Source organism: Ambystoma mexicanum, chromosome 8, assembly GCF_040938575.1.
Source record: "Ambystoma mexicanum isolate Mex_15411 chromosome 8, UKY_AmexF1_1, whole genome shotgun sequence".
NCBI lineage: Eukaryota > Metazoa > Chordata > Amphibia > Caudata > Ambystomatidae > Ambystoma > Ambystoma mexicanum.
Window position 1 is genome coordinate 359,807,901 of NC_090929.1, and position 20,634 is coordinate 359,828,534.

A 20,634-nucleotide genomic window follows, 5' to 3' on the forward strand; every position below is an offset into this window, starting at 1 on the left:
ATCTTTTGACACAATCAGCCACAACAACTGCTTCACAGACATAAACAACTGGATGACAACGAACAACCTCAAACTGAACCCGGCAAAAACAGAAATAATGCTCTCACCCGCAGGGTTTGACGAATAAACCCACAATTGGACTGGCCAATCGGCATAGGAAGGCAACCAGAGAGTACCAATGTAGTAAACAACGTAGGAATACTCATGGAAAACGGACTATCACAGGAACCGCAAGTCAACGCAATCACCAAAAAATGCTTCTTGCTCCTACAACTAGTCAGATCCCTGATACTCACAAGAGTTACCTACACAAACAGCCTCTACCTAGGAATGGCAGAAAGACTCACCAAAAAAAAAAAACAAAGCGTGTAAAATACAGCATCCAGGATCCTACTAAGACTAAACAGAAGAGACCACATCACTCCAGCACTGAAAACCCTAGACTGGTTACCAGTACAAAAGCGCATCTAATTCAATGCACTCTGCATCGCCCACAAAGCATTGCACAGACAAGGAGCGGAATTCCTGCAAGACAAGATTAGCCGGTATCGCCCAGGAAAGGAACTAAAACCAGCAACGATCTACAAGAGGCAAAACACCATGAAAAAAGGAAATTCGTCGGAACAGCGTTTTCACGTCTAATTGCTAACACCTGGAACAACAAGCTCAAAATAATTAGAACCACAGAAGACCACATCACCTTCAGGAAACTGCTCAAAACCTGGCTATTCAGCAGACAATGACAACCTAGAAGGGACACCAACAAAAAAAACACCACCACAAACAAACAACTATAGAGGAGACGGGGGGGGCCAAAGAACTGCAAACAAGAACCTGGCTAGATATCGTCAAGCAGCATCCAAAGGGTCGCCCCAGAGAGACCACAACGAACTGACCGACTTTACTAACGCTCTTTCCTTCCTGCTCCTCCTACATAACTGACGCTTCTACACCAGATCTTGGACTAGCGAGACTCAAACATACAGAGAACCATTACTATGCCGAAATCCAGAGTCAACACTCACATAGCCCAATGCCATCTAAAATGCAACAACACACCGAGATGCCGGACTACCTTACAGCTACGACCACCTGTGACTCTGAATCCCTTATGGACACTATCTAACCAGTGCACATGACCAACCCATCATAACCACACAACACTAACACCAACACAAAACACTACCACACACCAGAGGCATGGAATCTTACCCATACGGTTACAATGCAAGAGGCTGCTCACAAGTTACTGCATGCAAAACACTCACAAACGCCAGTTACTCCTGGTTCTGAACCTATCCTCTCACCCTTTTCCCCACTAATCCCCACCCCACTTTTTTGCAGATTCACACGAGCGCCTGAGACTGCCCTGGGTGGTTGCGGTGCTATACAAATCAACTGACATAACATAATGCCAGTAATGATACTATAAGAAAAGATGCCCATCATGGCTCTGCCTCACACTCCTGTTGGCTTTGCCTTTAAAAATGTCTCGTCACAAAAATAAAAATGTGTCCAAACTGGCTGCACAATGCAGGCGAGTCTAGATGCATAATAATGCTTATCATGTTTGCTTTACCCTTGATACCCAGTGATAAAAGCCATAACACAGTAGAAATGGCTAGACTGGCTGCCCTAAATGCCAGTCTAGACACACAATAACACTCATCATGCTTGCTTTGTCACAGAATCCCAGTAAAGAAAAGATGTCATGCCACAGCAAAGAATGGCTAGACTGGGTGCCCCAAAATGCAAGTGCAGCCATATTAAAGCACATACCATCCCTTCGAAGAAAAAAAAGAAACAGCATTTTGCACTGGCATCTACGATGGATACCCATTAAGAAGTGCATTGTGATTAGGATTCTCAGATGGCCACCGAGGGAAGAGCACCAAGGACAATAAAGATAGAATAAAAGAGCCTTCCCCAGGCGAGGACTTATAAATGTAGGCTGCGGTGGTGGAGTGCAACAGCCTGGATCGCTGGGGGACTTCGGCAGAGGCAGGTGTGCGGCCTTCGTCTCTGCGGTGTCTGCGGTGCGGGGGCATTCTGCCTGTGGCCAGTGCAGGCCAAGCTAAGAGGCACGGGGTGGCAGAAAGCAGCCGCTGTCAGACAGCAGAGGAGCCTGTCAGGAAGGAGCTGGCTGTGATATTGGAGGCCCACCAGGGCTGGATTCGTGGAGCAGGGGATCCCCTGCTGCTGAGCACCAGCGGGAAGATCGAGGCGGGACCGAACCACCCCCACGCCAGCAAAGCAGCGTCTCATCAGAGAGATTAGGAGGATCCGGAGGGGCCATACCCGTAGCCCAATTCTTAGAGCTGCGCAGCAGAGGAGAGCACCCAGAGCGTCCAAGAGGCCCAGGAGGGGCCGCACAGCGAAGAGGCAGGAAGGCGGCGACCCCGAGGGGCTCAACTCCCACTTATCCCCATTTGGGGTAGAACCATCACAGGTCAGTGTGCGCCCTGGCTCAAGGAAAGGGTGCAGGCAAGCCGAGGCTGGCCAATGCAGGCAGTGATCACCAGCTTTGAGAAGAGTGACAATGAGGAGTGGAGAAGCATGGCGGGAGGGCCCCTGCCCAAGCTTTGAAGCCAGCACTTTGCAGAGAAGACCAGTGGAGGCCCTGTGGTATTATAGCCGGGGCGGCTGGAGGCCCATGTACATTTTGGATTTTGGAACTGCATATAGTGCCTGAGCCAGCGCACCCACATCCTGAAGCACAGCCATGGAGACAAGGGAGCAAGAGGCACACCACGCATAGGAGACAGTGACCTGTGGGGCCCTGGTCTCCCCGGGCAAATTCTGAGGCTGAATAGAGGGCTAAAGAGTCCATCTACATTCGTGGTGGGCAAGGAAGAATAAGGGAGATGCCATTTGGTCAGGCTCAGGGCAGAGTTATCCTGCCACCAAGGCCAGGAGGAGGAGGATCATTTGAAACCCGAGGAGTAGGATAAACAGTGGCTCAACTGCGCACAGTTAGAGGGGAGTTTCAAAGCCCACCGCACAGTCATGGGCAGACCGACAAAGTGGTGCAAGGAGGGGGTAATTACTAGGGATGTCATTTGGGGGTTGCAGTTGCGACCACTGAGGTCTCCCAGGCTACCCCTAAAAAAAATTCAATGCAAAAAAAAATGTTTTTTAAAAAAATATATAAGCTAATGGGCTGTGGCTAGCGCCACGTGGCTCTTTATTTGTGGAGTACTAGCTTTCTTGTTCAGGCCTCTAAATAAACAGGGGGTTCCGAAAGTGTAACACTCGTCTTTCTGGAATTCTATACAATAATTACAAGACTCATTAAAAGTTTATTTCAGGCACACTTAAAGGGGTGAGTCACTGATTTAGTCTGTTCTTAAACACCTCAACACAGCCTTTCATCCTTCCGAGGTCGATTAATGAGTGCCAACACAGGTTGGCTGATATTGTATGTATATTTGTTCTATATAAAAGCACTTATGTGTAAATGCTATATAATAACACATCATTAACATTTGGCCTTGGACGTCTGATTGCATTTACAGTAATCTGGGCCTGTACACACTGATATTAACGATACATATAGTGATCCATTCTTGTATGAAATGTATATCACATTATAGTGATATCATAACTATATTCTTCGTAGTGTACTTAGGAACAATGCTATGTGATGCAACTTCCTGTTTTGTCAAGGGGTGAAAGATCATGTTCCATCGCTTCCCGTGATGTCACTTCAGGGTGTGGGGCAAATTACATAACTTCCGGTGATGTCATCAGAGGCCATAGGTCACGTGATGTCACTTCCGCTACACCTGGCATTTTGGTGAAATGACGTCCCTGGTTCTTATGCCCTGACAAAATGCCCAGAAGCAGTCCGAAGGATGCAAAACAATATCAGGAGAAGAGGAGGGGCAGGGCTCCCTCCCATCAGACCTGCCTACGCACTATGTCGAAAAACAAGGGGAAGGACATGCAAGCTGCCCCCAAGTCTGTGAAGAAACCACAGCAAGGCAATCTGCAGAGACTCTGGCGCAGAGACAGAGAGGTACCGGCTGGGGGAGATCAGGGGCCCGGGGCAGGAGAGGATTTGGGGGCGCTGGCTACTCTGCCCACAGCAATCGAGCCCCCCACACAGGGAAATTTCACCCTCCAGGGACCGGGGCAATTGTGCCCCCTGGGGCAATTGCGTCCCGGGCAGCTGCCTGCTTCGCCCGGGTCAAGAAACGGGACGGATTATTATATATAATGATTAATAATAATAATTAATAACTTAGTATTTATATAGCGCTATGAACCCTCAGGTATCTGAGCACTGCTTATTATTACCCAGGGTATTCAAACCTTCGTTAGCAGGTTCTGCACAGATGTCAAAGCGAGCACTCTACTCGCTGTGCTATCGGACCAGCTATCAGTGTGTATCATATCACTGTGCTATCAGTGGCTGATATGTAGTCACTTACACCAGAGCAGGGTCTGTGTAGTAGCTTCACAGCAGTGGCGTTGCTAGGGGGGGGGAGCCTGTGCATACATTACAACCCTCCCGATTTAGACGGGAGACTCCCGTTTTTTCAGGGAAAAATACTTTTACATTCTCCGGGCTAAAATTAAACTTTCCCCAAAGCATTCTTATGGGGAAATTGTTGTCTCTCCATTTCTCTGAATAAATCTCCCTCCCAGGTGACTCGGAAAACTGGCATGTATACCCGTGCCCCCCCTCTGAAATCCTGGGCCGCCCCTTGAACCAACACTACCTCAGCTGGGCTGCTCTCTGCACTGTCAACGCAACGCAACACAACACAACACAGGAACGGAACAACAGGATAGTGAACCGTTCTGCAGAAATAATGAACAGAGGATGTCATAAGTCTTCATAAGGACTCGGCTTGACTCATACACAGAACAATCAAAACAGTTCAGTTCCCTCTGCAGCTAAGACCAGCCCCTCCAATCAGAATGTAGCGCAAAAAACCGCTAATGATAGGCCATTCCTCACTGAGTGGTTTCATGTCTGCATAATGATGGGAGGGGAGGTGTAGTGGGTGTGGATAGTTGGTGTGCACAAAAGCCTCTCTGCAGGAGTGCTTTTGATGTCACACATTCCCTTTCATGGGCGCCCCCCACTTTTGTCTGCACCCCCCCCCCCCCCACTTTTGTCTTTGGCCATCTCTGTGCCCCTCCTAAATTTGATTCCTGCCGACGACACTGCTGCACAGCAATTATTGCGTCTGCGAGCTTTCCAGAGCCTGAACCGTAACGTAAATGAGCTTCGGAGCAGCTGTGTCTACTATACTAACAACAAGCTTTCCTGTGTAATTTAAAAACCTGATGTTTAGAAAGTCACGTGCTTACAATGTTTAATTTCAACATGTGCAAAGTACAATACAAGGAATTACAGCTTCAACGTTTGTTTCCAGAGGTTGCAAAAGGGCTCCTCTTAACAATATAACAATGGGGTGAGAACGTCTAAGTTAATGGATGCTTTAGGAAATGCATAATGCAAATACAATTCACTACAAGAGCTTGATCGCATGCACTCACCAGGTGAGTCTCACCTGATGCTGCCTGGAATCAGGACATGAGCGTTTCCTAAAGGGTAGTGTCTAGTTCCCACCCGTGAAACGCACCATAGTAACGCTCCGCCTCCACTTCATCACGTGGGTGGCTCTGCATCACGTGGGTTTCAACGTTCACTTCGTCATCTTTTTTGCACGAGCGCGAAGGCAAGGCGTTTGACGAGCGGGAAGGCAAGGCGTTGCAGGAGCGGGAGAGATTCCTCCGTTGCAAAGCACATTTCCTATACTTGATTATTATTTGGTGCTTAAATTTGGTTTATGGCAAGTCTTAAACAGTTATCTCATGTTGATTGTTACTTAAAGAGCGGCAATATTGGGTAGGGGGTATTTTTTAGGGGGTTGTGATGTGCATCGGTGGTGTGATTTACTTAAAGTCCAGGCGGATTCAGTTATGTTTTGGGGGTTTCTCATGCAGATGGGCGATTTGCCCAGGTGATGTTGCATGTCACAGCTTCTGGGGGACATGGTACTGTCTAGTGGTGGCGTCATGGTCACATGGGGTAACCATGTGACCATGTTAATAAAAAGAACGAGCCGGTTCCGACTCGGCAGTTGATACTAACCTGACTCCGGTGTAGTTCCTTTTGGGTGCACTCTGCTGGTGCAGCGCCGCGTGGAGTAGGCCTAGGGACGGGCCCCTCCATGAGGTCAGCGCCCCTGCTGGGCAACGCCGCCCTCACTGTTGCCTAGCCATGTGATCATGGGTGCCCCCATGTGGGTTGCTCCGGTGATCTGGAACGAGTGGGGTGATCCCCACTTCTTTGTCCGCGGTGTGAGCGCTGCACTAAGGGTCTCTGTCGGGTGCTCCCGACACACGCAGGGCCCTGCCCGGTGATCCGAGGTAGGCCCCCAACAATACGAGGGCTGGAGCCCATGGTGGCGTCGGCCGCTGAATGTGTGGAAGAGCTGGGGGTGGCCCAGTGCCCTGTGTACGTTAACACAGGCTGCCTGGTGCCCCCGAGAAGGTGTGCGGTGTCGGCCGCACGAAAATGGAGGGGGCGGGTGTGCGCCCCCCCCCCCACGGCAGGAGAAGGGCTGCCTGCCCCTTCCCTCGGGAGAAGGAATGCTCTGCGGCTCCGGCCGTGTGAGCTGCTGCCCCTCCCCCACTGAGAGGAGGAAGATGCGGCCTCCGCCGCTATAGAGGGAGGGCGGGTCATCGCCCGCGATGGGGGAGAAGCCCCCATGAAGACATTGAGCCGCATCCGCCGCGTGGAAAGGAGGGTGGGTCTGGGCCCCTTGCCCCCATGAGAAGAAAGGCTACATTGAGTCGTCGCCGCACGGAACAGGAAAAGTGGCATTGGCCGCGCAAGCTGCTGCCCCCGCTCCCCCACCATGGAGGCGGCCTCGGCTGCAACGCTGAGGGAGGCGGTGCTGAGCCCCCACCCTGTGAGGAGGAATACTGCCCCGTGACTCCAACGCAAGAACATGCTGAGCGGCTGCTTGCCGTGTTAACGGAAAGGTGGGGCTACAGCCGATGGAAGAGGAGCTGCTGCCCTCTCCCTCCCGTGTGGAGCGAGATGGCCCTGTGGCGTCGGCCGCAACGTTGAGGAGAGCGGCATCCGCCGCGTGAGGAGGCCGGCTGTCCACCCCCCGCAAGCCTGCCAACATCCATGGCCGGAGTGCGGAGGGCAGCGCGCTCCTGCCCTGCGGCGGGACAATGAATGATGGCAGGAAACAGCATGCTCCATGCCAGAGTGTTCGAAAAAGGAAAAGAGATGTGTGCTCGATGCCGGCACCACCCACCTGCCCTAAGTGCTCCCCGGGCCCGGCGGCGAGGAGGCCTGCAGCGCTCCACGTGGGAGCCAAAAGAAATGAGGAGGGAGATGCCCGGCGGCCCCAGCCGCAATGAAGAGGTGAGCTACCCTTCCATCACCAGCAAGCCACGGAGCTGAAGGGCGGCGCAATGAAAAAAGAAAAAAGAGAACTGTGTGGCAGCGTTCCCGCCCCGCAGAGGGGAAGAAGAACGAGGAAATGCTCAGAAGCGGAGCGCATAAATAAATAAGATATGGCTCCCCGGCCCTCCAGAGACCTGGGCTGCCGACTGCCGCACAGCTGAGGCGCCCCCCCCATCGGTGGCGGGCCCAAATCCAACTGGGCCCGCAGAAGAAAAAAAACATGGACAATGGGGGGATGCACCCCCAAGCAACAAAGAAAAGGGGCACGATGGTCGCCCTGCCTCACAGTAATACTGCAGGTACCCATCCCGCATTATCAAGGGGGAGTGAGGGTAAGGGGAACAGTAAGGCCTCTAGGATCTTCTCCGTCGATCCTCATCAGAGCGCGATACCAACATCAAGTGGGGTGGGGTAACATCTAAAGGAACTGACGGGAAGCACCATGAGGAAAGAAGGCCAGGTCGACAAGGGACAGCAGGATCACTATTCCTAGGCTCAGAGTTGTGTATGTCCCACTGTCTATTGCTGGATCCCTCCTCGACACCCCCTAAAGAACCACTAAGAGACCAGAAAACACCACTCATGGTTTCCAATATCATACAAATCCCAGAGGCCTATCAGGGATATGCTGATGTCTTTTCAACTGCCATGGTCCAGGCCTTACCCCCTCACAGACCTGAAGACTGTGCCATAGATACAGATCCCTCAGCACTGATTCCCTCCGGCATAATGTTCATCCTTTCCGAACCAGAGAAAAAAGCCCTCCGAGAATACCTGGATACCAACCTTGAAAACGGCACCATAAGACCCTCAAAATCTCCAGCGGGTGCTTCGTTGTTCTTTGTTCCCAAGAAGGACACCAAGGAACTCAGACCTTGCCTCGACTATCGTGGCTTAAATCAATGCACCCTCAAAGATCGGTACTCACTGCCCCTGATCTCGGATATCCTGGAAGCTGTGAGAGGCACCGTAATATTCACAAAGTTGGATCTCCGGGGTGCCTATCATTTGATCCGTGTCCGGGAAGGAGACAAATGGAAAACATCCTTCAGAACACCCTTTGGTCACTATGAATATCTAGTCATGCCCTTTGGACTAGCTAATGCCCTCGCAGTTTTTCAACGTTTTATGGATAGGGTGTTTTCTGACATGTTATTCCTCTTCGTCATTGTCTATCTGGATGAGATATTGATCTTTTCCAAGGATCCGCTAAAGCATGAAGAACATGTAAAGGCAGTATTACAACGACTCCGTGAACACAAACTTTTAGCCAAACCCGAAAAATGCTTGTTTCACGTTACTTCTGTTCACTACCTAGGATTCATCCTTAGCCCAGAAGGAATTGGTATGGACCCTTCAAAGGTAAAGGCCATACTGGCATGGCCCGCTCCCACGTCCGTGAAACAAGTTCAATCCTTCCTGGGGCTTGCCAACTTCTACCGGAAGTTCATTTCTACCTTTTCCGAGATCATTCAGCCGATCGTTGCCCTCTTGAAGAAAGACACCCCCTTTATCTGGTCTACACCGCAAGATAAGGCATTCCAACGTTTATAGAGTTCACGCAAGCCAGCATCTTGGCCCAACCCGACATAAATCGGCTATTCGTAGTGGAAACGGATGCCTCTAACTATGCCATAGGAGCGTTCTTGAAGCAGGAACTTGAGGATAAACTAGAACACCCCATTGCTTACCTCTCACAAACCCTTTCTCCCAGTGAGACACACTATTACGTCCTGGAAAAGGAACTGTTAGCCATCCGCCAAGCCTTCACTGAATGGCGACATCTACTTCTGGGTGCTAGATATCCAGTTCAGGTCCGCACGGACCATCGGAATCTTCAAATTCTACAGTCGTTAGAGTGCAGGAACAGTCGTCAGGTGCGTTGGGCCTACTTCTTTGCCCAGTACCAATCCCAAATCACTCATGTTCCCGGATCACAAAACATGATTGCTGACGCCTTATCTCGACGTCCTGATTATGTAACTACTGAAGACAAAGCCTATCCTAAGATGTTTCCCCACACGATCTTTGTAGCTCAAGCAGTCAACCTCCTGGAAGAAATTCGAGTGCAAACCAAATCCTCTGACCTCTGGAAAGATATTTCAAGGAAGAATCCATGGAACCTAAGAGTTAAGGAAGGATATTTATTCAAGGACAATGCACTGGTCATTCCTACACAGAAATGACAACAAAGAATAATAAACCTCTGTCATGATACCCTTCCCTCCGGACATCGTGGCATAACCAACACCCTCCGTTTTATACAAAGACAGTTTTGGTGGCCTGGAATGAAGACCAACGTACAGCTTCAATACCTGGTTGAATGGAAAGGATACCCTCCTAGTGAAAGAACCTGGGAACCACTTTCTAATCTCAAGGCCCCTCAACTAGTCAGAAGATTTCACCTTATACACCCGGGCAAACCCGGAGGAACGGGCCTTCGGAGGAGGCATGCTGTCATGAACTACAGAACACGCCCCTTTTGGACTTCCTAGTCCTTGTCTCAACGGGGCTTACACTCCCTTGTACTTCCAACATAGCCGTCCACTGTGAAACACCTTCCTCGCTCTACACCTTGGACGTAGCGTGTTCTATTTATAGACCACGCCTCCCGCGGCTCCGCACGTCTCAATGCTATTGCGAAGTAGCGACCAGACGTGTGCTCCGTAGCTTGCAGTATTGTTTCCCTTGCTTCTTCCAGCCTACCCCATTCCTAGTCCCTTTCCTTCCTTTCTTGAATCCTGGACTCGTGTGCTAGTTGCACACTCTGTTAATTTCCCAGATTCCTGGATCCTTGCATCCCGGAACTTTGAACGCACGCTGGAGTCGGAAGAGACTGGTGTAGCCTTATTCAAGACTCGATCAGTCCGCAAGAAGGCATCGATCAAGAAATCCAGCAAAGATCGAACTCAGGTGAGAAGGGGGAACTCCTTGACAATATTGGGAAACCTATCAAGATTATTGGATCACGTGAACAAATAACAGTTGGAAACATATGAGAAAAATATGTGAAAGAAACGTGTATTGTAAAAAACATATGAGTTAATATGTCAATATTTTGTTTATGATGCACAACTTTGATTTTCTTTATGAAGCAATGTCTGAAACACAAAAATAAATGCTTTCTTTTATATGAAAGATGTTCAATATGAATTAATATGTACCTATTGAATAATCGACTATATGATAGTATTTCAAGAAATTGTATTGAATTAGAAGCAAAATTTGTTTTGCCCTATGCTGTGCCCCAGTTTGTACAACGAGGTTATCGTTGGACCATTCACTTACCACCTTCCAGATATCTACTCAATACTGCTGAGAACTATTCTCAACCTTATTAATTCTTCATGCTCGCCCAGCTCTACCCTTAGCTCGGCCACCATAGGCACCACTCCACCCCCCCCATAGAGCCATACGCCACAGCCATGCTGCTCCAATTTTCTCTACCATGCAGCCTCTCCAGAAGAAACACCAGATTACGGTCCAGACAACCTAAACTATACGAGCCCCGAGCCAGGGACTCTATCCAGCCCAAACTGACCAACCGCTTCTCTACGATTAGCACCTGCGCCAACCTTACATTGAAAAGACTCAAGTCCAGCCCACCTAATATTATGACCAAACACAAAACGTACAACATACCGACCACCCCCACCCCCACTAAGACCACCGCCACACCTCTAAAAGGTGCCCTCATTAACACACGCTCTATAATTGCCCATGCTACAGATATAGCAGACCTCATTCTAGCAGAAGATTTAGATTTTTTAGCCATAACCGAGTCCTGGCTCCACGCAGCTGCCGGTCCAGCCCTCTCGCTAGCCATCCCCGATGACTACACCATCCTCTGAGCGGATAGAACAGAATCTAGAGGCGGAGGCTTGGCTGTAATTGCCAAAACTCACCTCAACATTAGACTTGACTCCTTTACCCACCACCCATCATGTGAATCACTCACAGCTAAGCTGCCTACTGCCAATTCCCAAACGATATCCATTCACTTACTCTACAGACCTCCTGGACCCTTAGGATCCTTCGAGGAAGACCTCAGCACCATCCTCACCAACAACCTAAAAAACTCCTCCCAGTGCCTCCTCTTAGGGGACTTCAACCTAGGCCTTAAAGACCCCAAAGATCACCAGGCCACCCTCATCAACAACACTCTGTCTGAACTAGGCTTTACCCAAAAAGTATCTGGCCTCCATCACTAATAACTCCCCTCAACCATGGTCTGACCACCATCTCCTCTCCTTTACCCTCGAAGCTTCGAGCCCCATCACCAATAATGTGCTAGCCTCAGCCATCCCCACGAAAAGTAAGAAAAATATCACAGTGGAAAAATTGATCCCTCTCATCCTCCCAACGCTTAACCAACTCCCTGCTACTTCCAACCCCTACAACCTCGTAGAAGGATATAACAAAACCATGCGCACAGCCTTAGACTCCATTGCACCATTAAAACTAAGAAAATGCAAACCGAAAAAGCACCTTAACCAATGGTTCTCCAGCCACCTTAAAGCTCTTAGATTAGAAAAATGCAAATTGGAACAAGCCTGGAGACAGTCTCCCACAGACCATAACAAGATAGTGCTTAATAAAACAACGTCCAACTACAAAAAAGAAATCATAGCTGCCAAACAAGAGTCTTACAACCAGAGAATTGCACAATCCAACTCCAGCACCAAAGAGCTGTTTACGATCATTAAAGAACTGGAAACACCGGTGCTAACTCCAGACACTTTTGTGAAGGACAAACAAAGGTGCACTAATGTCCAAAATGCCCTAAACAATAAAATCACAGGCCTACAAACTAAAATTAAAAATAACAAAGAATCCACAGCTAAACCAACCAACCCCACTAATACCTCCCCGCGCCCTACACCCCGACACCCCTGACCCAATCCCACTTGCTTCAGCTTTTCTAAAGTCTCCACTCTTGAAGTGGAAAAAATCATTCTCAGCCTAAAACCATCTAACTGTCAGGGCGACCTTTGCCCCCACAAATCATTAAAGATGCGGCAAGAGACCTCTCGCCATTCATCACCAGACTCATTAACGCCTCCTTCTCCTCAGGTACCGTCTCCAGCAACCTTAAAGAGTCCTGGGTCCTCCCCCTTCTCAAAAAGCCCTCTCTTGACCCCTCCATTCCCACTAACTACAGACCTATTACCACCGTCCCATTCCTGCTCAAGATATTAGACAAGACAGCCTACCACAAATCCAAAAATACCTTGAGATAAACCATCTCCTAGGTATTCGACAATCAGGCTTCAGACCCCAACACGGGACAGAAACGGCCCTCATCGATCTGAAGGCTCAAATTGACACCCTTAGAGACAATGGGAAAACTGCTTTATTACTTCTCCTTGACCTCTCCGCGGCATTCCATCTAGTTCACAAAATCTTATGAAATCACTTGGATTCAGCTGCCCACTTCTCCCAAGAAGCCATCGGCTGGATCGCGCCATTCCTCAGTAACAGATCCATGCGTGTCTTCTCCACTTCTGCTGCCGCCAACCCCATCCCCATCGCATGTGGAGTCCCCCAAGGCTAATGCGTCTCCCCTACACTGTACAACATGTTCACGAAGCCCCTGTTTGATGATCTAGATGGCCTGGATATCACCTACACTAATTACACCGATGATACACAGATCCTCATCCCGTTGATGGGAGATTACAACCATGATTTGGCCTTGGTGAACAAGGTGTACCTCATCATCCAGGCATGGATGGCTTCTCACAGTTTATGCCTGAATGATGACAAGACTGAACTCATCATCCTTGGTTCCACCTCAAACTTAACCAAATTGGACCACAACTACACCAACTTCATTATATACGGGAACCCGATCAAGGTAGCCAAAGAAGTGAAAACTTTAGGAATATACATCGACTCCTCCCTTTCCTTCCATAAATAGGTTAGCTCTATGGCATCCTCCACGGCCTACACATGTAAGCTTATAAGAGCAGCAAAACCCTTCTTATCCACTCAGAGCTGCATTACGTTAGCCAGAGCCCTTGTATTATCAAAACTGGACTACTGTAATGCCCTCTACGTAGGAGCTAGCAAGCAGGTCACTAACAAAATACAGACGCTACAAAACAACGCTCTCAGAGCACCACTCAGCATTCCCAAGAAAGAACACATCTCTAACATTAGGAGAACCCATAAGTGGCTCAACACTACAGATAAAATCCTGCTCAAAGTAGCCTCACTAACACACAAATGCCTCAACAACGTTGCCCCCGCTACCTAGTCGATACAATAAGCAAATACACCTCTAATAGACCTACCAGAACTTCCAACGCAAACCTGCTCACAGTTCCCAGGTTCAAATGCACCAAAATGGGTGGCAACAGCTTCCAGGTGAAAGCAGCCCAACACTGGAACCCCCTACCACCCTCCCTAAGGGCACCCCAAACTTACACTTTAGACGCAACTATATCCATTGGATAAAGAACAATGACCACTAATACTATCCAGCCCACCACACCGCTGTATACCATGTAAATTATGTTTATTTGTAAATTTGTAAACTTTATGCCTTATTTGTAAACTTGTAAACTTTTTGCCTTCAATTGTTCCATTGTAATTATTGTAATGCATTGTAACCTGTAACCAAGCTGTGAATAACCTTGCTGCTCCTGCGCCCGCATACCCTCAGGTCTGGTGTGCAATACAAATGAATAAACTAAACTAAACTAAACAAGACTCATTTGCCAATACCGCACGGTCGCACACGGACTCAACACCGACCATGAATGATCTGTGTTCCTCTAACTGATTAAACATATGCATCACCTTCGACCGTGGATAAGCATCCAAGTTTATGTAAAATTCGGCTATATATTGAAGATTAGCATATATGGTTGGCTCTCCTGCTTACTGTACTGTCCACAATAACCCTTTATTAAGTTCCATAGGATCTCCTTACGCATGTCATTCTCTGTAGACATGTGATTTAGCAGAGACTTTGGATTCTGGACGGGGAACAAAGATTACCATTTGGTTAAATATGGTGATTATTTAATGAACAGGCATCTATATGCATACTTCTTGCGTGTAGCTTAATGAATAGAACTAGCCTTGCTTTTTTTCTATTGAATTGCAAAGGTCACTAATTTTCTTATGATCAGAAGAATCGTACCGTCCTCCCAGTCCAACCAAAACATTGGCACTTTAAATTTTGGTTCATTTATTTTCGGTTTTAAAATTCACTAAAATTGAGGGTCACAACAATTATTTGTATTTTTTGACGCAATTGGCTTGGTCATACCCCTCAATCATTATATAACTGGGCATTATACCATACGAGATACGATACAAGCGCGGCACGCGCCTCTGAATGTACACCCAACATGGCGACCTTAGTATTGCACACAGAGCTTTCAGAACGGTCCAACTCCTTCATGAACGGCGCGCGGCGCTCCAGCTCCAGTCCACACAGGCGGACACGCCGGTGAGTACAGGTCTTTCGCGCAAGCCCCTGGACTTCATAATTAGCCTGAGGGGCTGCGCATGTGACCATTTAGCTTTGCTCAATCCAATTGAGAGTCCCTAATTAGGTTTTCTTGTTCTCTGTTTTATCAACTTGTCTCTGTGTAATCCTATTGTCTACTCGGACTACAGGCATCTCAACTTCTTAACGCATCGAAAGCGTTCATATAGGTATGTTAGACATTTAAATGAAAATGGACCAGATTGTGGTCTCCTGTCGCATGAGCCAGGGATGGAAATAGAGTTCAGTATGGAGTCCTAGAACAACAATAGTTTGTTCCCGCACTCCTTTATATTCCCAGAGACAAGAATACTCTGCAAGGACAAGTTCAAAGACAATCTTCATGGCAGAAGGCATGGGTGATGAGAGACATTGGGCTAATTTGGTGGGCAGCTGAAGTCAAGTCCACCTCTGGCACCTGTGTCTGAGCTTACATGCTGCTAAGTGAACAGAATGTTCCAGACATGGCACAAGCGTGCCAACCATTTATAGAGGGTCGTATAACAAAGGGCCTTATAGTTTGAGAGCCAATGATATACTATTTACTTAATAAGGTCAAAGATTACATGTTTTAGAGGTAGGCATAAGTTGGCCACCTGACAGTAAATATCCAATCACAATTCCACCCCTTATTGAAAGTATACTTAGATGTTCCCCTTGAACAAATCACAACCCCTTGTAGGTTGTTCTTATTTGCCACGTAGTATGACATCATGTCTGACTTATTTCTCGTGTATAAGGCTGTTTTTATGAGAAATGTACTGAGAGCTCGAGTGAACGTCCATTGATCTCCGTTGTAACTCCCCGTTTAAGATAATTGTTAATAAAACAGCAACCTTTACCATCTTCATGAGTTGGTTCGATTATTTGGTGTCAGTGTTATTCTGCATCCTCATTCATTGCATGCACGATACCAAGGGCCTTACTGTCATGCGACAGCCTTGGAGATGGTGGCAACCATGGAAGATGCATCGCAATCCCTGCTGGAAGCTATACGAGGCGAGCACACCATTAAGCAGATAACGCGGGCAAATCCTCTACAAAAATGGGCGCTGCCTCACACGCCATTTTCATAACTACCAGCTGTGATTCCTGTTCAGTGCGTCATATCTCGTTCTACCTGGCACACCGCTGCTGCATCGCTCACAGTTTTGTTCTGTTATCACAGCACAATACCAAGAGCTGGTAGCGGTCATTTAGGGCTTAACCGCTCAGATGCAGAACGTACAAATAGAAAATCCCGCGCTCCGACAACAGGTGGCTGCTAGGAACGAGGAACGAGGAGACTTACCACCCATGCCCTTAGCATTTGGAAAGTATGATGGTAGTCCCAAAAAGTGGAAGGAATTAATGGATGCCTGTCAAGTCTATTTATCCTTTAGACCTAAGACATACAAGAATGACACGACCCACGTGGGATTCCTTATCTCTAATCTAGTGGGCAATGCACTAGCTTGGTATTACTCTGTCGACCGGTTAAATTGCACCAGTCTGCTGGAAGGACCTTTGTGGATATCTCACTAATTTGCTTTAAGTAAATGTTCAAAATTTTCCAAGAATTCTTCAAAAATAATAATAAGTTCAATTAGTTGTAACCAAAAAATGTTTTATTTAGAAATCTGCATTTGTTTGAGGCCTTTAGCAAGCATTATATTGTCCAATGCATTTCGGTCTGTGCTAGACCTTCATCAGGGACTATTAGTGATCAAAAGATAAAGAATAAAAAATAAAGATCATGTTATATAATATGTTAATAACAGCATACATTTTCATTTAATCCAATACAACATTTTACATTGTACTTAAAGTTTGCTCCAAAATGTACCTGTATTAAACGATGCTTCTAATCTTAGGCCTGTTTGTATTCAATTCCTTATTGGAGAATTTTCCAACTCTGCTTCACTCAAACATGCTTGTTTATATTTTGTTATATGCCCTTTGTGCAGCTTGCTTCTGTTCTTGATAATCTAAATGATAACCAATGTATACTTTAAATTTCAGCAAATATCTAGTCACAAATGGTTCTATCAACCAGAGTTTCACTTGCTCTCAAAAAGAGTCTTACCTGTAGTAAACAGATGTAGAAGCAGCCGGGCACCTTGCTCGCGTGAAAACGCGTTGCTGGTTGCTCGGGCTGCTTTTATAGTGCAGAAAATGGCGCTGACGCGCAACGTGATGACGTCATCAACGTGATGACGTCATCGCGTGCCGGCGGCCATTTTGAAATGTTGAAAAAAAAAAAGGACAAGGAGGGGACGCAGACAGAAATCAACAGCGTCCACATACACGATTAAACCCCAGGAAAACTTAGTGATTAATTTGTCAGAATACCATTTGTCTAAAGAAGAGAACAACCTATTACAAAAAGGACTTAACTTTGTTCCAACATATCACTCTACTTTATTTGAGAAGAAAACATGATGACGTCATCGCGTGCGGGCAGCCATTTTGAAATGTTGAGAAAAAAAAAAACTTTAATTGGATGTCGACTGTTCCTTTGTGTGTACCAATGTACATATACAACATTATAATGTGTTTAACTTCTGGGGTATTAGATCTTTTTTTGTTTCACACATAATTGGTTTCTTAGAGTATTAACTCTATATTCCTGAACAAAGTAAAACCAACTACAGTTCACATGTTCCATATTATGGTATAATTGCCACACATAAATTGTTATATTATTAGTTATTTTCTCATATGAATTATTGCTGTTGTAATTCCACATGAGGTTCTGTATATGTTGTTTCAGGTACATGTAACGCGACTATCAACACTTTAACTTACTTAATATGAACACCCAATGATACGAACCAATTATTTACTGATATGCTCATGGTTGCTATATACTTCAACTTTGTATACATATTTTTGGACATTAAATAATTAACAGCATACTCACATTCATGTGTTGGTACCTAATTTCAACGTAATTTCATTTCATTAAATTTACTTTAAAGAAAACATGCAAAGTTACATTCCTCATTGAGGCCATCCGGATGCATAGAGTTGAGTTTTTCAATCCAGTAGGTTTCCTTCTGATTTAGAAGTCTGTTAATGTCAACTCTCTGTCCTTGAGTAACTTCCAATACATCCAAGATTTGAAATTTAATTTGCGCTATTTGATGATTAGCTTATCTAAAATGTCTTGCTACTGGAGATTTGATGTTTCCTGTACGAATATTTGAACGATGTTAGTTCCATCTTGTTTTCGCTTTACGGGCGGTTTGTCCCACGTAGTACTTGCCACATGGGCACTTGATACTGTATATAACATTCATAGTGTCACATGTTGCGAATTTCGTCAAGTAGATTTTGCGACCTGTGTTTGGGTGAAACACAACGTCCCCTTTCTGAACCATGTTACAATTTGAGCAGTTCAAACATGGAAATGTTCCCTTTCTTGTTGTTCTTGTTTTTTGTGTTTGAATGTCACTCCTTATCAACATATCTTTAATATTCCTGCTTCTGGTGTAGGCAAACATTGGAGGAGTGGTATAGAGGTGTCCCAGTATTCTGTCCTCTGATAGAAAATGCCAATGTTTCAAAACAATTTTCTTAACTTTATTACTCTCTGTAGAATATTTAGTCACATAGATGAATGGTGTTTCTTTAACTGACGTAGATTTGGTTAATACCTCTTGTCTATCCATGGTTATCAATTTGGAAATAGAATCATTGATCTCTTGTATAGGATAACCTCTTTGTAAAAATCTCTTTGCCATATCTTGTATTTGCTTACCAAATTCCACTTCATCTTGCACTATTTTCTTAACCCTTAACATCTGGCTGTAAGGGAGACTTCTAAGAGTATTTTGAGGGTGAAAACTTAAACGATGCAGCAGATTATTACGATCGCTCGATTTTCGGTACAAGGTAGTGGTAAGTTTGAGATCCTGATTTGACACAGTGACATCAAAAAGTTAACTTCTTTTTTACTATAAGTTGTTGTGAATTGTATATGTGTGTCGATTGTGTTCAGTAATCTTGTAAATTGTACGAACTGTTCTTCACTTCCTTGCCAAATTCCGAATACATCGTCGATGTATCTTCCCCAGTATTGGAGATGATGTTTCCAAATGTCATGATTCAGTATATTCTCTGTTTCGAATTTGTACATAAAACTATTGGCGTAACTGGGTGCCATTGTGGCTCCCATAGAAGTTCCACTCGTCTGTAAATAGTACTGTTGTTGGTATCTAAAGTATGAATTTTGTGAAATGAAATCCAAGAGAATCATTAAAAATTCATTAGATGCTTCTACCCCTCTAGCATTTAGTAACAAACATTCCACCGCTTCTTGTCCTTGATTATGAGGAATTGAGGTATACAAACTACGTACATCTGCGGTAAATAAAATACTGTTCTCATTCATGGTAATGTTCGTGAGAATATTCAAAAAATGAGTGGTATCCTTAATGTACGTGTTAGTATTTTGTATTATAGGTTGCAAAAAATAATCCAAATATGTACCTAGAGGTTGTAAAATGCTGTTAGTGGCTGATACAATAGGTCTGCCTGGTGGTTTTTCTAATGTTTTATGAATTTTCGGAATAGTGTAGAAGACAGGTGTTCTCGGATTTGTAGTGGTTAGGAAACATCGGGTCTTTTCTTTAATCCACTTGTTATTCTCCGCCAAATCGAGTATGTATTCCAAATTCTTTTGAATGTCATCGATAGGGTCCTTATCTATGGGTTGATATACTGATCTGTCCATCAGTTGTTGCATGCATTCTTGATGGTAATCTGCAGTATTTTGAATTACCATGGCTCCCCCTTTATCTGCAGGTTTAAATGTGATGTTCTTGTTCGAAAATAGTCTACAAATGGTACTTAAATCTTGTTTACTAAAGTTACCATATCGCGGTGATTTATATGAAAGTTTTTTCAAATCGGTGGTGACCATTCTTTGAAACAAGTCAATTATAGGATAATTTATAGGAGGTATGAAAGTACTCTTGGGTTTAAATTCTTTGTACTCAATTTCTGGTGTTGGATACTCTATATTCTCTTCCTCAATTGTAGCAAAAAAAGCCTTTAATCTGAGTTTTCTTGAAAATTTGAATAGTTCTACTTTCTTCTCAAATAAAGTAGAGTGATATGTTGGAACAAAGTTAAGTGCTTTTTGTAATAGGTTGTTCTCTTCTTTAGACAAATGGTATTCTGACAAATTAATCACTAAGTTTTCCTGGGGTTCAATCGTGTATGTGGACGCTGTTGATTTCTGTCTGCGTCCCCTCCTTGTCCTCTTCCGCGTTGGCCTCTGTATAAAAAAGTGCCCCTGAAATTGGTTCCTCTTCCTGTGGGGCGTTTATCGCCAGTACTTGTTCCTTCACCTGCGTCTTGTCGCTCTGCACCCGATGTCTCTGGTCCACTAGTATCTGGATCTGATGAACTTGACGAATTTCTTGGAACTGGTCTCTGATTGTATTTATTCATCCAAGTATACACCTCATCGTTTAAATAATCATAACTATCTCTACGATATTTTCGCAATTTCTTTGTTTCTAATTCTGTGCGATATTCTAGTAAATTAGTGTTGATCTCTTCCAAAATCTTTTCTAGATCGGTTGCACTCAATGCTGTGGTCAATTCCTCTTGTATCTCCAAAATTTCTGATGAAAGTTTATCAAGTTCTTTGGAAAGTTCTTGAACAGTTAATAATATCAAATCCAACGAGCATTTATTGAGA

The 20,634-nt window shown here is 45.6% G+C and overlaps 1 protein-coding gene across 2 annotated transcripts in view; it reads right to left on the reverse strand.

Annotated features, from left to right (window-relative positions):
* WDR31 (WD repeat domain 31) overlaps positions 1-5,623 on the reverse strand; it is a 607,423-nt gene extending 601,800 nt beyond the window's left edge. Inside the window, exon 1 of one of the 2 annotated variants that reach the window (XM_069609820.1) lies at positions 5,526-5,623. The gene's annotated coding sequence lies outside the window, so the exon portion shown is untranslated. Of the gene's footprint in view, positions 1-5,511 lie in introns of both variants that reach the window. The other variant, XM_069609821.1, reaches the window with a different exon arrangement.
* Between the last annotated feature and the right edge of the window lie 15,011 nt (positions 5,624-20,634).